The 16,502-nt window shown below is 34.4% G+C and overlaps 1 protein-coding gene across 10 annotated transcripts in view; it reads left to right on the top strand.

Moving 5' to 3' along the window:
• Nucleotides 1–16,502, top strand: part of LOC138705802 (DNA polymerase alpha catalytic subunit-like) — a 133,231-nt gene that overhangs the window by 56,162 nt on the left and 60,567 nt on the right. For 9 of the 10 annotated variants that reach the window (XM_069834457.1, XM_069834455.1, XM_069834453.1 and 6 more), the window contains 2 exons: nt 3,047–3,281; nt 7,164–7,413. The gene's annotated coding sequence lies outside the window, so the exon portion shown is untranslated. The remainder of the gene's footprint in view (nt 1–3,046; nt 3,282–7,163; nt 7,414–16,502) is intronic. The other variant, XM_069834451.1, reaches the window with a different exon arrangement.

Here is a 16,502-nt window from a genome sequence, read left to right as displayed (position 1 = left end):
TACATACATTAAAATTTATTTTGATTTTTTAAATACTGTATAGGCGTAATACCATCCGCAGGTTGCAAACCGCAAATATCGCAATGCTTGCTCGTTTCTTGGAGCTACAGGAAAGACGTAGAAATAGCGAGAATATGATGCGCGCGCAAGTGCCTTCCTCCTTGGCCCGTCCTAGGCGCACATGCTTCTGTTATGTGTTGTTTGAAGCTCTGGTCCGAGAGCTACACCAACGACTATTTAACGTTACACAGACCAGTATTGGCATTGAGAATGTGCTGTGATTTGCGAGTGCAATGTAATTGTATGAGCGGAATGCATATGTTAGCTGCTGCATGTATTATTAATTCTTAAACATTAATTTGAAGAATTGCAATGAGTTCGGAATTGTGTGTTATTGAAACCTTATTATTAAATCCATTTTCCCGAAGGACTATTCAAGAGAAGACAGACATTATAGAGAATATGTGCGCTCGTTCAGTACAGCTCAATACAACAATGTGTATTGGTTGGCAGGGTCGAAAAAACTAAATAAACTGTTTTGTTGGCCATGTTTGTTATATCTTACAGTGGATATTCTTGCAATACTGTATACATTTTCTTTTTATGGAAGATCTTAAAATAAAAGGTAAACTGTATTGGATTAACTCGCATATGTTGGAAGAACTGAAAGACAATATAAGAAGGGAAATTGCAGCAAGAAGAAGAGATAATGCGTGTTAATACAAATTTTCTTAAAAGATATGAAAGATGTGTGGCAGCACAATGAAATTATTTCCAACATCTTCTATGACAAAGGTAGGTGGTTACTGTAATTTGCATGATAAATCCATGCACTTGACTTCAGGGGCTATGAATACCCGACTTTGTCAGCAAACAGTGTGCTTCATGAACTTCTATTTGAAGGCTCTGTAATATTTTCAGTGATAAGACATATACTAAAGTTATACAGATGTAAATGCATTTCGAGGTATTTCAGAGTTGTTCTTTAGTCAACTGTCCGAAGACAGGTTTGAACCTTACAAGTGATACAAGAAGGCACCATTTATGAGGCAATTTGGCCTAGGCCAGGAAATAATGAAGTAGGATGGCCAGTTTCTTTCTTCCTCCATTATATACATCGCCGACTAGCTACATATTACACTAATCAAACTTTAGATGCATACAAATTACAAATAATTGTTCTTTCTCCGACATATTGTCAAGTGAGATATACTGCCTGATAATAGATGTACATATCAGCCAGAACCTCAGAGGATTATTTCAGAGTAGAGTTAATTTTTATTTTGCCTAGTTTGTCCATTTAAATTTAAAAACCATGTTGGGTTCGATAAGCCATACAAGTTATCAAAGATTTATTGTTAAAGCCGTCAAACATGGGAGGGGTGATGTAAATAACTGTATATTTGTGTTTATCACTATGTAATTTGATAAGTTTGACAGGATATTTTCACTAATCAACACTCAACGGTCAGATGAAAGGAACAGACTATCAGTAGAAGCAGTGGAAGGTATTGTAACAGTACAATATAATTTGAAGCATTTTACATGTAAAAAATTTCACACCTGTTTATTGAAATCCCCAAAGTTACTGAAAGACATTTCCTCTTCACAAAATACTAAAAAAGCAGGACATGTCTGGTAAAATCCAGACGTCTGGTTACCCTATACTGAAAAATTTCGGAGTATATGAATGTAGATATTAACAATAAAAGATTGTGTGGGGTCAGAAAAGACCCCAGATAAATGTCGAGAGTTAATTGCCTCTTTGCCTGCCTATTGTGCCTGTTTATTTTTTAATTGCCCTTTATGCCTGCTTACTTTAAGTATTATAAATGCATATACATTCGGGCTCTAGTAATAAGATTTCATCATACGAGATTTTAGGCTTTCAGAGTTCATTCATCCAGTAAATCATACACAATTATATAGCACAAATCAAAACAAATACATAAATAAAAATAATATATAAATATACTAAAAGAAATATAAAAATAGGTACATTAAAACACACACAAATGAACAATATGTGATAAGGTCTTACAGAAAATTTTCTGTCTTTCAATAGAAATAGGCCAATCTATATTGATTTTCGATTTTTCTGAAATTTTAGGAATAGGGTCTACTTGTAGCTTTTGCTCGTTGCATATATTGCTCAATACATGGAAGAGTTTCCTACCCTGTCATTAGCTCTTGACTATTCCCAACAATTTGATAATACAGTGAAACCTCTCATTTACGGACATCGAAGGGACGTAACAATCTGTCAGCATCTGAGAGGTGTCCTGTATTGGGAGGGAGGCTCCCCAACCTAACAGTAAATTTATAATATGCATTGTGTATGCCTTCACACTTTAAGTGAAATGTATTACTGTAGTTTAACTCTAAAAACAGTACTGTACTACTTGCGACTTTGAAGTACAGTAGATAAGACCGAAAAAGGAAAATACAGTACTGTGCCATGCAATTTTATTCTAGGTCTACAGGTATGCAGTACTGTAATTTACAGTTTTCAACTTAACCTTTACGTTCAGGTGCCATGTCTCCCGAAACAGAACAACTGATTGAAGTGAAGAGAATAATCCTACTAACCCTATTATGTGTCGAATACAATTTCACGATTAAATTTTATGATTTTTTTTTATCCATCCACTTGCAACTAACAAGGGGTAGCCGGCTGGGCTAGTGGTAGCCTACGAGACCCTTATGTTATGTTTCATGTTAAGGAATTTTTGTACAGTTCTCAAAACTAAATTTTCCATTTTTGTAACACATTAGGTCTTGAAATTCAGTTCTGTCCGCAATCAGGAGGTAAATCAAGCTTTAGGATGTGAAACAGCTGTCCGTGTCTTTGTCTGAGAGTATCCGTAAATGAGAGTTAAATTTATCATTATTTTTAGATTATTTCAGTTGGGACATAAATATCTGTACATATATGAGGAGTGTCCTTATTTTGGGGGTGTCCATAAGGAGAGGTTTCACTGTATAGTAACATCAAATTGTCACAGTCCTCTGTGTAGCTGACAGAAAAACTATTTTCATATTATAGGCTTTAGAGGCTGCAGATAGTGAACTTGCTGGCAGTGGTGGCAACATTGGCCCAGTGCACTGGAACCGCAGCAGTGCTATAAACTACTTGGTATCTCGTCAGGCTCCTGATGGTTCGTTTGGAGATGTGTTTACAACTACTGAAGTTGTGCTTGGCTTGGGACCACGACGACTCAGCTCTGTTAGAGACCTCAATTGTGGTAGTGGTAATTCTGGAGGAACTTTCACCACTAGTGGTAAGTGTAACATTTAATAAACAGTCAAGTGTTTACAAGCACAAGAAAATGAAAGGATTCAAGATCAACCACAAATGGGTACCAGTATGAATTCAATAAAATTACAGTAAAACCTCGATAAGACGCGCCCGCTTATTACGCTGTCCCGTGTAATACGTTTTTTTTGTCCGGTCCCTGCACATTTCATATATAACGCCTTTATAAAATACCCCGTTTGTTGTGCTCAAGTCCCGCATAATATGCTGTTTTTGTGGAATATTTTCGATGTAATTTTCAGCAATGTACTTTAACAGCAATGAAACATCTTGGTCATTGAACTCACTGGTGCCATTAACCTGAAAAGTATTGGTATTCGACCCTTTACCTGCGCATTTAAACCTTCATACTTCATACCTCACCCTCTTGTTACGCTCTCTTATTCGACTACTTACCTGCGCGGTTAAAGTTTACATACAGTTACAATACCCCACCCTCTTGCTAACCCTCTCTCTCAAACAGCATACCTCACTCGGCCGTAATAAAATTCTGGAAATTTTTGCTGGTCAGTTTGTTGTCCTTTAGTGTATTGAAGTGTCTGTGAATGTGATTACAATGAGTGTTAAACGAAAAGCACTTTATTTGTCGGAAAAATTGAAAATCTTACGAAAGTACGATGAGAACAGTACTCTTACTCAGAAACAACTCTCTGATTCATTAGGAATCCCATCATCGACATTAAGAACGATAATAAAAAATCGCGACTCAATCACTGCAGCTGCGATGTCAGGAAGATGTAATCGCAGGAAACTGAAGTGTGGTAAACATGAGGACTTGGAGAACATGCACATGGCAAACAACTATAAATAACTTTTTTTTTCCGAAAGAATTAAGTACAGTACATATTGTAAATGTCTTTGACATACAGTACAGTAATTACATAATGGAGTAATACTATATTACCTTTCATGACTCATGTATTTCAATAAAGAAAAATGCTAATAGATACTGTATATAAGTCAAAATTAGTATACCCGCCTAATACGCGGTCCTGGTTAATACACGGTCCCTTGAACAGCATCTTATCGGGGTTTTACTGTATATTCATATAAAATAGGCTAGGCCTAGGTACTAACTTGTATCTCTAACACTGGTAATGTTATGATAATGAACACAGGTTGATCTTTGACGTAACGAACATAAAGTAGCCTACAGCATTGCTAAGTTCATCCTGTGAACAAAAGTAAATAGTTCAGGAATTTCAGTCCCTGTTTTAATGTCTTAATTAATATAATTTTACATCAACCATTAAGCGAGAAGCTCTACATTAGGGTTTCCCTTATATGGGATTTTTTTTTTTTTATGTATCAAACGTGTACCCCCTAATTTTGTTTTATTACAGTTCCTCCCATGTAAAATTTTTCTTAATTGCATGGCTTTAACCCATGCCGACTTTGTTTTCAAATTTTAACTTCATTTAAATTTATTGATGATTAATGAGCAAATCAATTTCGCAAGTTTTCTTTATTTTTCTTCTGACAACCATGGTCTTCGTCATGTTTGCATTTATCTTCATCCCATATTGCTCACAGCTGTCATTTAGCTCCAGTAGCATATCCCTTAGTGTTGTCTCCTCTTCTACTAACAACAACATATTATCAGCAAATTTTATGCACTTTATTCTTCTTTCTCCTACTATCACCCCTCCCATGTTCTGAAAACAGTTCTTTACCAAATTCTCCAAGTAGATGTTGAACAGATAGGTGATAAAGGGCATCCTTGTCGTACTTCTCTCCCTATTTCACTTTCTTCAGACATTTCTTCTCCTATCCTGACTTTGACTTGTTGTTTCATATAATTATGTTGTTGTTGTTTTGTAATGCCAGGCGTTTGACAATAAAGTCATTTCACCTCTTACAGTCCAATATTTTTCAAAGATATTGTCGTGATCAGCCACTGAAGCACAGATTTTGGGGTGTTCCGAATCCATTTCTTGATTTGAATTGCACAATGGGCAGTTAGGGGACAGATATATTCCAATTCTATGCAGGTGTTGGCCAAACAGTCATGGCCTGTTGCCAATTTAAATGCAGCTACAGATGATTTGCGTGGTAAATCGGAAATTAACTGTGGATTATGATGCAGAGAGTTTCATTTTTTTCCCTTGTGATTGTGATATCAAATTTTGTTTGTTGAAGTTTAAGTATGTAGATTTAATAAATCTTTTCACAGAGTAATATTTAGATTCAGTAACAGTACTGCCGTTCTTTGCTAAAGCATCCGCATTCTCGTTTCCCAGGATTCCACAATGGGATGGTATCCATTGGAATACAATTCTTTTACCGAGTGATATTAATTGAGAGAGCATTTTAGTTATTTATGCTGTTTGAGATGAAGGTGTGTGGCTAGAGACCATTGATAGAATAGCTGCTTTGGAATCTGACAATATAACTGCATTTTTAAATTTATTGATGTGGCATAGAATATTCCTGAGACTTTCACTTATTGCAATGATTTCTCCATCAAAACTTGTTGTTCCATATCCAAGAGATCTATAAAGTGAGAAGAGACAGCACGTAACACCTGCACCGGCACCTTGTTATTTTTTCTTTTAAATTCGAGATGTTGATTTTCTGTTTTAATTCTTGAAACATGGATATGAAACTTTTTTGAGTTTTCAATCTACAGAGAGTACTGTATGAATGCCAATTGCTTCCTGGTAATCTGATAAGTTTTTCATACTGAATCAGTGCTTTTTCTTCTATTGTCATTTTGATGCTGTTAATGTTAGTGGGGAGTCTCATAGAATCTATTGGAGTTGTTTTGATTTCACCAGTAATGAGCCTGAGAGTTGGTTTTGAACACGTTCTGTTTCGTTTATGAAAGGTGAAGTAATTAAAATTTCTCCGCAGTATGTCAGCACTGGCTGTACAAACGTTTTGTATGTAATGTTCAAAGTATTTCTAGAGCATCCCCATTTCTTTCTTGCTAGTCTTTTGTGAAGGGAAAATCTTTTACGAGCTTTTTCAGAAATATATTTAAATGGTTGCTCCATGTTAACTTACTGTCGAAATAGACTGGAACAGTATAAAACAGATTGCAATGAAAAGGAAGGAAAAAAAAATTGAAATTATTTAAGCAGCAGCAGCAGCAGCCAATAATAATGAATTTGGAGGGGAAATATGTGTAATCATTATATATTACTATAATAATAGTCCATGGCACTACAGCCCGTGAAGGGCCTAGACCGACCAGCTGGCTGCTGGCCTCACGCCCACATGCCGAAGCACAAGTGGACGATCATCCAACCAGAATGGCGGTATCATGTGGTTAGCACGATGATCCCCCCCCAGCCGTTATAGCTGGTATTTGCAACCACATTTCGCTACCTATCATATCTCCCCAAGTGCATCACGATGGTATATTTTACTATACTCTGTTGTATAGGTTAGACAGCGGCAATTATCTCTAGAAACACGATTTGTCTTTTGTTCCAAGGACAAAATGAAATGTCAAAAATGACTTTAAAGATATGCATATCATTTTATTCGTTATTTTCACTATAAAATTATAGTCTTCATTTGTTCTGAGACATTCCCTAGTCCTGTCAGAAAATTTTCATCTAGGAATTAGAATATTATTCATATATTAATAGTTCCGCCAACACAAAATTGTGGACAGGTTGAGGTTATCAACCTGGCCATCTATGGAGTGGTATTTATTTATTATTCTATACTTTATTAATTTCTCTTCCTTTATTAGTCTGCATATTTTATGTTTATAACTTTTTAGGTATATTATAAGTATTATATGTAATGTAGAAAGAAAACTGTACATATAACCAAAATGTTAAACTCAGGGAAAGTCAAAACAACACTCATATTTGATAAATCTTTGCTCTTCCAGTAGCTAAACTCCAGCCGTCTACAGCAACAACACTTCCTCCTACTGCTGTGGCAAGTGCAGATTCAAATTTGACAGTGGAAGGCACGACTGCTCGATAAAATCCTAAAGGAGATGACCTTGCAACTGTGACATATACGTTATGGGTTGGAACAAACGTGACAGAGAATTTCACCATCAGTGTGACAGCTGAGAAGAATTCGACTTTTTATCACATAATGCAAATAGCTGCAGAACAAGATTCCCACTATGTGTGAGTATCATTTGTTACCACTGTTGAAACATAGATACCCACATTCTGATGCCTCCAAATGTGGTCTGTGATGTAGTCTGTATAGACCCTCCTGAATTCCGATGTTCTCTAACACATTAATTTTGATAAAATAATGCACTTCATTTAAATACCACATCCGGAAATTGTGGGACAAAGCCGTGCCAGATAACTGATTTTTCGGGATAATTCGAAAATACTTTTATAGATTATGTAAAGACGCACTTTACTGCACAAACATTTTTTTTCCATGTTGAAATTGAGTAATTTTCATATAGATAATTAAAAATAGTTTTGAAATACATACAATGTTTATTTTTAGTACTGAATAAGGTAATGTACAGTACATTCATCAGTTAATAATTATTGTAATACAGTAATACAAAATAGCGTAAGAATACTAAAAGTTTTCGTAACCTTATGACAATTTTAAGTGGCTGTCATGTGAGTCATGTGACGTGAAGAGCAGTGTAGCCAACATCGCAGCTATGAAGTAGCACTCGATGATTTGAGCATAAGAATATTTTGCTTGCATTTCCCGGAATCCATTGTGCAGCAGCAGCACTTAGCGGTAATAACCATGATACTATCCATCACTCAAATTAAACTTTTACGCACTATAGGAACAGAGAATTTCACACTTTCGTACTTAGATTCATTCAATACCCCTTCGAAATGGGCAAGTTCAAGTTTTAGATTGAAAGATATTGTCTTCGTGCATTGTTTGCAAGGTCCAAGTGACAGATACCGATGCTACCCTGTACTCCAGGGACATAACGGGCTTTTTTGTCTATGTTTTCACACGTGAACAGTGTAAAGAGTAAACACGATATGCAGCATGTGCGATCTACGAGAACCACTCACATCTTCGTCAGACTCTTCTCTTTCACATGAATGACTTTTTCTTTTTGACCTAGCCAAAAGTGCCATTGTTTTGTATTGCCAGTTATTTGGGTGCCGGATATGAGGGATTTTACTGTACCTAGTTATGTTGAGATACAGCACAGTTGCAATTATTCAAGCCAGCCCAATTCTTTCATTCTTTTTTTTTCTTAACTCATTTCCCGAATATAAAAAAACAATCACAGAGTGATGTACTAAGTAAGTAATGAAAATCAACTCTGAAGATACGTATTAAAATGTTTAATGTTTTCAGTTGAATTTCAGTTTTAATTTACTTTAGTGTTTTCAGACTGTGATTAAGCACACACTAACATGAATGTTGAAAGAAAATGAAAAAAAGATCGTGGATTTAATAGAAGTTTAAGTTCAGAAATTGTGAGAATTAAATGATGAGATACTTACTAAAGATAAAAATTGACATTGAGCTCGAAATGGAAAGTATCATCATTAGTTCTTACTTGGATTTGTGGTTGTTGTATCTAAACCTACATTCTTTCCTTGTCCAGTATTTGTAGTTTATTACTACGCTTAAGAATGATACTTCTGTCAATTCAGTCTTTCATAATTGAGTATTTTTCTAAATTCAGTTTTCGAAACCATAAAGCTCGAATGACCAATAAGGAAAATATAGACGTTGTGTAGAGGACTGATCAACCCCTCACTTTAACTCTACAGTAATCACTGTAAGTTACTGCCACATAGTATAGTCCGGGTCAGCTTACTTAATACGCTAAGGGTGAAACCTAACCATTTTTCCCCCATTACTACATAAGCTAGTGGATTATGGTGATTTTTTTTAGTTTTCAGGTTGAATTTTCTTTTGCCAACTTCATTTCGAAATTCGGTACTGAGAAATACTGCAACTGATAGTGATTTTATAACTGTTATGTTGGCAGCAGTGACACAAGTTGTCAGTAGTTTAAATTCTGAAAATTCTAATTGTTCTAGATTTCTGAGCCCATTACTAATAATTAATTAATTAATATCAGTATTAATATTAATACATAATAGTTATTGTATGTGTTGCTTTGTGTTGTGGTTACAATTTCAAGATTATAGTCAGCTAGGCTAAGTATAAATAAATATAACATATTTCGTGTGATACATGCCCTTGAGTAATCGATAGAAATATCATTTCACATTTTAATTAATTTCTTTCGTGTTTAGATTTTTATTACAGTAATGGAGTAAACATTCTAAAGCATACATTTCAAAGTGGCATTCGTTTTCGGAATTCATACTATTCATTTCACGTGATCAAACAAAATACATTTTTAGGTTAGGTCTCGTGATTCGTAAACTGTTTAATCAAAGCAATGAATTTCATGTTGTCAGATAAAATACATTTTAATATTACATCATACACTAATCTACTAACTACTAACATAATGTGCGAGAGGTCCAGTAGAAAAATATAGGCCTACTCTTTCACAAATTATTGAACCTGTTAGAAAACACCTCCACAACATAAAGATGAGATGTTGTTGTTTTCTAATGCCAGGCGTTTGACAATAAAGTCATTTGACCTCTTGCACTCCAATATTTTTCAAAGATATTATCATGACCAGCCACTGAAGCACAGATTTTGAGGTGTTCCGAATCCATTTCTTGGTTTGAGTTGCACAATGGACAGTTAGGGGACTGATATATTCCAATTCTATGCAGGTGTTTGGCCAAACAATCATGGCCTGTTGCCAATCTAAATGCAGCTACAGACGATTTTCGTGGTAAATCAGGAATTAACTGTGGATTTTGATGCAGAGAGTTCCATTTTTTCCCTTGGGATTGTGTTATCAAATTTTGTTTGTTGAAGTCTAAGTATGTAGATTTAATAAATCTTTTCACAGAGTAATACGTAGATTTAGTTACAGGTCTGTAAGTAGCAGTGCTGCCCTTCTTTGCTAAAGCATCCACATTCTCGTTCCCCAGGATTCCACAATGGGATGATATCCATTGGAATACAATTCTTTTATTGAGTGATATTAATTGAGAGAGCATTTTAGTTATTTCTGCTGTTTGAGATGAAGATGTGTGTTTAGAGACTATTGATAGAATAGCTGCTTTGGAGTCTGACAATATAACTGCATTTTTAAATTTATTGATGTGGCATAAAAGATTCCTGAAACTTTCATTTATTGCAATGATTTCTCCATCAAAACTTGTTGTTCCATACCCAAGAGATCTATAAAGTGAGAAGAGACAGCACGTAACACCTGCACCGGCACCTTGTTCTCTGGAAATCAAGGATCCGTCAGTGTATAAATGAAGCCAGTTTTGTGAAGGGTATCTAATATTAATTGTCTCTAAAGACAATTGTTTTAGTATTTCAGTGTTTACTTCTGATTTCAGTATTTCTTCTGTTAAATTTAGATTATATTCCATATTTAATAGAGTTAAAGGGTTTGGTTTAATTTGTAGGTTTTCTTTTAAATTCGGGATATTGATTTTCTGTTTTAATTCTTGAACAATGGATATGAAACTTTTTTTAGTTTTCAATCTACAGAGAGGACTGTATGAATGCCAATTGTTTCCTGGTAATCTAATAAGTTTTTCATATTGAATCAGTGCTTTTTCTTCTATTGTCATTTTGATGCTGTTAATATTGGTGAGGAATCTCATAGAATCTATTGGAGTTGTTTTGATTCCACCAGTAATGAGTCTGAGAGCTTGGTTTTGAACATATTCCATTTCGTTTATGAAAGGTGAAGTAATTAAAATTTCTCCGCAGTATGTCAGCACTGGCTATATAAACATTTTGTATGTAGTGTTCAAAGTATTCCTAGAGCATCCCCATTTCTTTCCTGCTAGTCTTTTTAGAAGGGAGAATCTTTTACGAGCTTTTTCAGAAATGTATTTCAAATGGTTGCTCCATGTTAACTTACTATCGAAAATAACTCCAAGATATTTGGATTCATAAGTCCTAGGAAGGTGTTGGCCATTGTATTGGATATTGAATTCTCTTTCTTTTTTACCAAGTGAAAATATTTGGTAGTTACTTTTGCCTAAATTGAGTGTCATCAAATTTGATGTACTCGTATTCCATTCATGTAGTGGATTTAGAGCTTTAAGAGCAGAATTTTGAATTTTGTCTCTATGTCTGTGAGATCTGGAAGTCCACAAAACTATGTATATCATCTGCAAATAGTGCAGTTTTCATGTTTGATTCCTCTAATATGGAGAGTAAGGCATTTATATAAATATTGAATAAAGTTGTGCTGAGGACAGCGCCCTGGGGTAGACCTAAATATGTTTGTCTGTAACTAGAAAGTGAGTTATTGAATTTAGTAGCAAAGAATCGTTGACTAAGGAATTCTGATATCCATCTGAACATATTGCTGGAGATACCTAATTTCTGGAGTTTTAATAATAATTTATTTCTCCAAACAGAGTCATATGCTAACTGAAAGTCAATAAATATTGCCAAGGCATCTTCTTTTTTGTTAAAACTGTTTTTTATTTCTTGCCGAGGCATATGACTTGTTCATTAGTAGAGTGTAGTTGTCGAAAACCGGCTTGTCTTGGTGATAAAAGATTTTGGGATTCTAAATACCAAGTTAATCTGTTGGAGATCATTAACTCCATGGTTTTTGCTATCATGCTTAATAGTGCTATTGGTCGATAACTATTAACATCATGAGCAGGTTTCCCTTTTTTGTGAATTGGTACAATGATTGCTTTCTTCCAAGCTGCAGGAATTGAGGTGTTCCATGATAAATTGAAAATGGATAAAAGTACAGACTTGGCTTTTCCCCCAGATGTTTCAAAAATTCGGAATGAATGTTATCGGGACCAGGAGATTTCTAGGTTTTAAAATTTTGTAAAGCTAGAGTTAATTCTTTGGAAGTAAAATTTTGATGAAATATTTCAGGTTTTGTACTAGTAATATTGTTTTTATTATTTTTATGTAATTCTCTTTTGATAAATTTGTCAGTTTTTTTGGTATTGGGATGTAATCTGTGAGAGTTTGAGTAGTGTTTATTAAATGCGTTTGCTATATCTCTACTATCTGTTAGTGTTTTGTTATTATGAATAATAGGTTGGCTAGTATTTTCCTGTGTATTGGAAATATTCTTCAGAAAGTTATATGTTTTAGTGCTATCGGTTCTGTAATTAATATTTTCAATAAATTTATTGAAACATTTCTTTTTTGCTGTTATGATTGCTTTTTTAAGAATGGCAGTCTTCTTCCTCCAATCTTGAGTATATCTTCTGGTGTTTTGCTTTGTTCTGCTTTGGTTCTTGCTTTATCTCTATCTTGTTTCAATAAATTCAGGTTTTCTGTCCAGAATGGGGTGTATTTTTTTGGTTTGCCTCGTGGAATGTGCTTTTTTGCAATTTTAAGAAGAGATTCACAGAAATATTTGTTCAATCTATCTGAGTTTGTATTTTCCATTAGTGGTGTGTTGACCTTGAGATGTTCGAGTTCTGTTGTAAATAGTTTCCAATTCGCTTTCTTAAAATTCCATGTTGTTTTGTTATTGTAGGGTTCTTTTTTTTGGTTTTGGTGGAGATGGATAGAAGCAATGATGACTCTATGGCCAGATCCAGGGTCTTCAATTATTTTTTTCTTGGTTTCGTGATGGATATCTGATGTTACTAGTAATAAGTCTGGATTTGTACCAGAACCAGAATAATGAATGAAAGTAGGGGGATCTTCTTTTCTGTAGACAAGTTCTGCGGTTGTAGTATTTAGGAGGTCCATGATCATTTTTCCAGGTTGGTTTACATTATCGTAGCCCCAAAGTTAGGAGTGGGCGTTAAAGTCACCAATTATGATAGTTTTAGGTTGTATATCAAACAAAGTTATATCAAGGGGATTATTAGGTGGGTTATAGGCACTGTAGATTTTGAAATATTGTTGATTTTTCCATACTTCAATTTTTATTAGTTCTAATTTGTCTTGATTATCCATTTCTTTTATGATTTGAAAATTTGTAATTAATTTCTTTGATGTACCTGCGAGAATTCCACTGCTGATCTGTCTATCTTTGGGTAACAGTTTCATATTAAAACCTTTAAAATTAAAATATTTTAATTGGTCAGCATTAAGGTTTGCTTCTCGAATGAGGAAGATATCTATATTATTATCTGAGAGTATATTGGCTAGTTCAGTCTTCTTGGCTGATGTTATACCGCCGCCAGCATTCCATTGTAAGATGTAAAGATGGAATGTGGTAGGCTAAATAAGCAAGACATCATTATTGTTAATACTATATTATTATTATTATTATTATTATTATTATTAATATTATTAATATTATTATTATTATAGTACATGGTATTGTGTGATTTTATCCTCTTTTGGTGATATCTAGTATTAGTTGGCAACACTGAAGAGACGGCCAAATTAGTCTTTTAGGATTACTCATACGTGACCCTCACTATAGCCACTGTGGACTGGTACTCCGCAAGCAAATAAAAGGACCGTTTAAATTTATTTACAATCATAAAGAAGTTATGGATAAACATTTTTGTGGAAAATATATACCGTATCTTTAAAAAAATGATGTGCGAAATCAACTTAGAGTCTAACTATGTGGACGATAAGAGGTGAGATGCTTTGTATGATATTGCTCGCATCCATGTAGCCAAAACATTTTTACATGCATCTCGAGTTTCGTCTTTGTCTCAGCAACACATGGGAGTCATAATATAAATATGTATATAATGTATTGTATTGTATTGTATTGTATTGTATTAGATTAGATTAGATTAGATTAGATTAGATTAGATTAGATTATCCAATAGAATTACAAGCATACCTACTAACATACTCATTAGCTAGGACTAATTGTAACAATAGTAACTGCTGCAGTTTTAACTGACATTACAGATCGCTGCGAACTCTTTACTTTATTTAGCTAGCTAGTAGACAACGTGAATACAAATTAAAATTATAAAACAAAAATGTTTCTAGCCACTACCGTAAGACCCAGGCTCGTGTACGGTGTGGTTTTAGCCAATAATATAACATAAAATTTACAAAGACAGTTTACTGAATACAGTTGGCCTAATTAACTTAATTCAAACCAATAAATAACAAACAAGAGCAAAAAAAAAGACGACGAAAGAGAAAAAGAGAGAAAAAAACACATTTAATATAAATTAATAATTAGATAGAAGCCAATGATATTCAATAAAAACATGAATATAGTCGACAGAAATACAAAGGTAAAAAATACACACATTTGTTAATATTATACGTATATCATGAGTAATTTTATAAATTTCTTTTTTAAAAGGTTCAATTTTAAAATTGGAAAATGATATGTAATTTTATTATAAAGTCTTGGGTCGAAACTAGCACCATGTTTAAGTGCTGCACTTGTATGACATTTAGGCTCATTTAATAGGAAAGTAGACTTTTGTATTCGAGTATGATATTCATGTTTATTAGATTTATGTTTTATTTGATTTCTGTGGTAGTAAGTTAGTAAACTATATTTATAAATTTCTTCAATAGTTCATTGTTCAACTGTTAATAACTAATAACAAATGCGAGTTCAGAGCTTAAAATTTGTGGCAATAACGAGAAGTCTTTTGTTGAAAGCTATGAAAATTGGGAAGGAACTGGGATGACAGGCACGCGGGAAAACCATATGAATAGTTCTCAGTGGAGTGACAGTCTGTACGCAACCACTGGAAGGTTAAAAAAAAAAAAAAAAAACATGTTGAAGACCGTAAATAGAAAGTGAGAAAAGTAAAGTTAGCAATTCGGAAGCATAATTTCAACTTTGGTCCCTTTAGGTCACATTGTTGTGGGCCCTGCTGTACTTATGAATTGTATTTTATTTTAAGGGTTACAAGATGGATGACACACATTTATGTCATTCAGCTGGTTTGCCTCAACTGCTTGTTAAATTTGTCGTTGTTCATAGAACTAGTTAATTTTTTAAGTGAAAATGTAAGCTTCTTTACAGAAAGGAAGATCATTAATTCAACAAGAAATTTCCCAGCTTTTAATATTGCAGTAAACATAATGCAAAAATAAAGACAATACAGCTCGAAGTGATCATATTATTATATTGTTATTTCAATTAGAACAGGAATATGATAATTATGTCTGCGACCTTGAAGCCCATCTGCGATTACATTGACAGTCCTCTATCCCTTCTGTTTCAATGCTATTAGCGCTTATAGAACAATGAAATGTAGTGTTCAAAAACATAATTTAGCGAAATTTGGAGAAAACAACTTTGCTTATGTATACAGATGATATGGATCTTGTACTGCCACATAAACAAGATCTTTAAAGAGCCTTGAATGCTTTGACAGAATGGGCAGACAAAAATCATTTATGCATTAATGAAAGAAAGACAGTCCAGATGGTCTTTAGAAAAGGAGGCCGACTTGCAAAAGAGGACTCAATAATGTGCTAGTATCAACCACTTGAGATTGTCAACTCCTTCAAGTACATAGGAATCACCCTACAACCAACAACGTCATACTGCATTCTTATACAGGATAGAACTGCAGTAGCAACAAAAGCAATGTTTGAAATAAAGACCATCACATGCCCACATTGGACACCACCACTGCAAAATTATCCCTATACTGATAATCAGTTACAGACTAGAATTAATTGGTACAGTATAAACTAATTCTCAAAGACCTAGAGGAAGTGAAAGCATGTTTCAAGAACTGTGCCCTTGGTATCTCGAAATGTAGGCTACACTTTCCTGGCTGATTTACGAACTGGCAAAGGAAACTTTTCTACTTGAATACCTCAGGATGCGACTCTCACTGCCTGCTACCGCCAATTCATCAGACCATCTACTAGAAAGTCACCTAAAAAGAGAAGAGATATGGCCAGACTTCTACTGCACAGGTGATATGATGGATAGAGAATGGACACAACCAAATTAAGATCTACGACACATGCTTACAAGCTTGGCAGTTCATGGTGATCATCACAAAATATACAAGACAACCTGTTATTATACACCTGATGGGGGTGTGTGTGTGTGTGTGTGTGTGTGTTGTGTTGTGTTGTGTTGTGTTGTGTTGTGTTGTGTTGTGTTGTGTTGTGTTGTGTTGTGTGTGTGTGTGTGTTTTGTATGTTGTGTGTGTGTTGTGTTTATCTGTGTGTGTGTGTGTGTGTGTGTGTTGTGTTGTGTTGTGTTTTGTGTGTGTGTGTGTGTTGTGTTTGTGTGTGTGTGTGTGTGTTG

Source organism: Periplaneta americana, chromosome 9 (assembly GCF_040183065.1).
Source record: "Periplaneta americana isolate PAMFEO1 chromosome 9, P.americana_PAMFEO1_priV1, whole genome shotgun sequence".
Taxonomy (NCBI): Eukaryota; Metazoa; Arthropoda; class Insecta; order Blattodea; family Blattidae; genus Periplaneta; species Periplaneta americana.
Note: the sequence above shows the minus strand (reverse complement) of the source record. Positions and strands in the feature narration are given on the sequence as shown.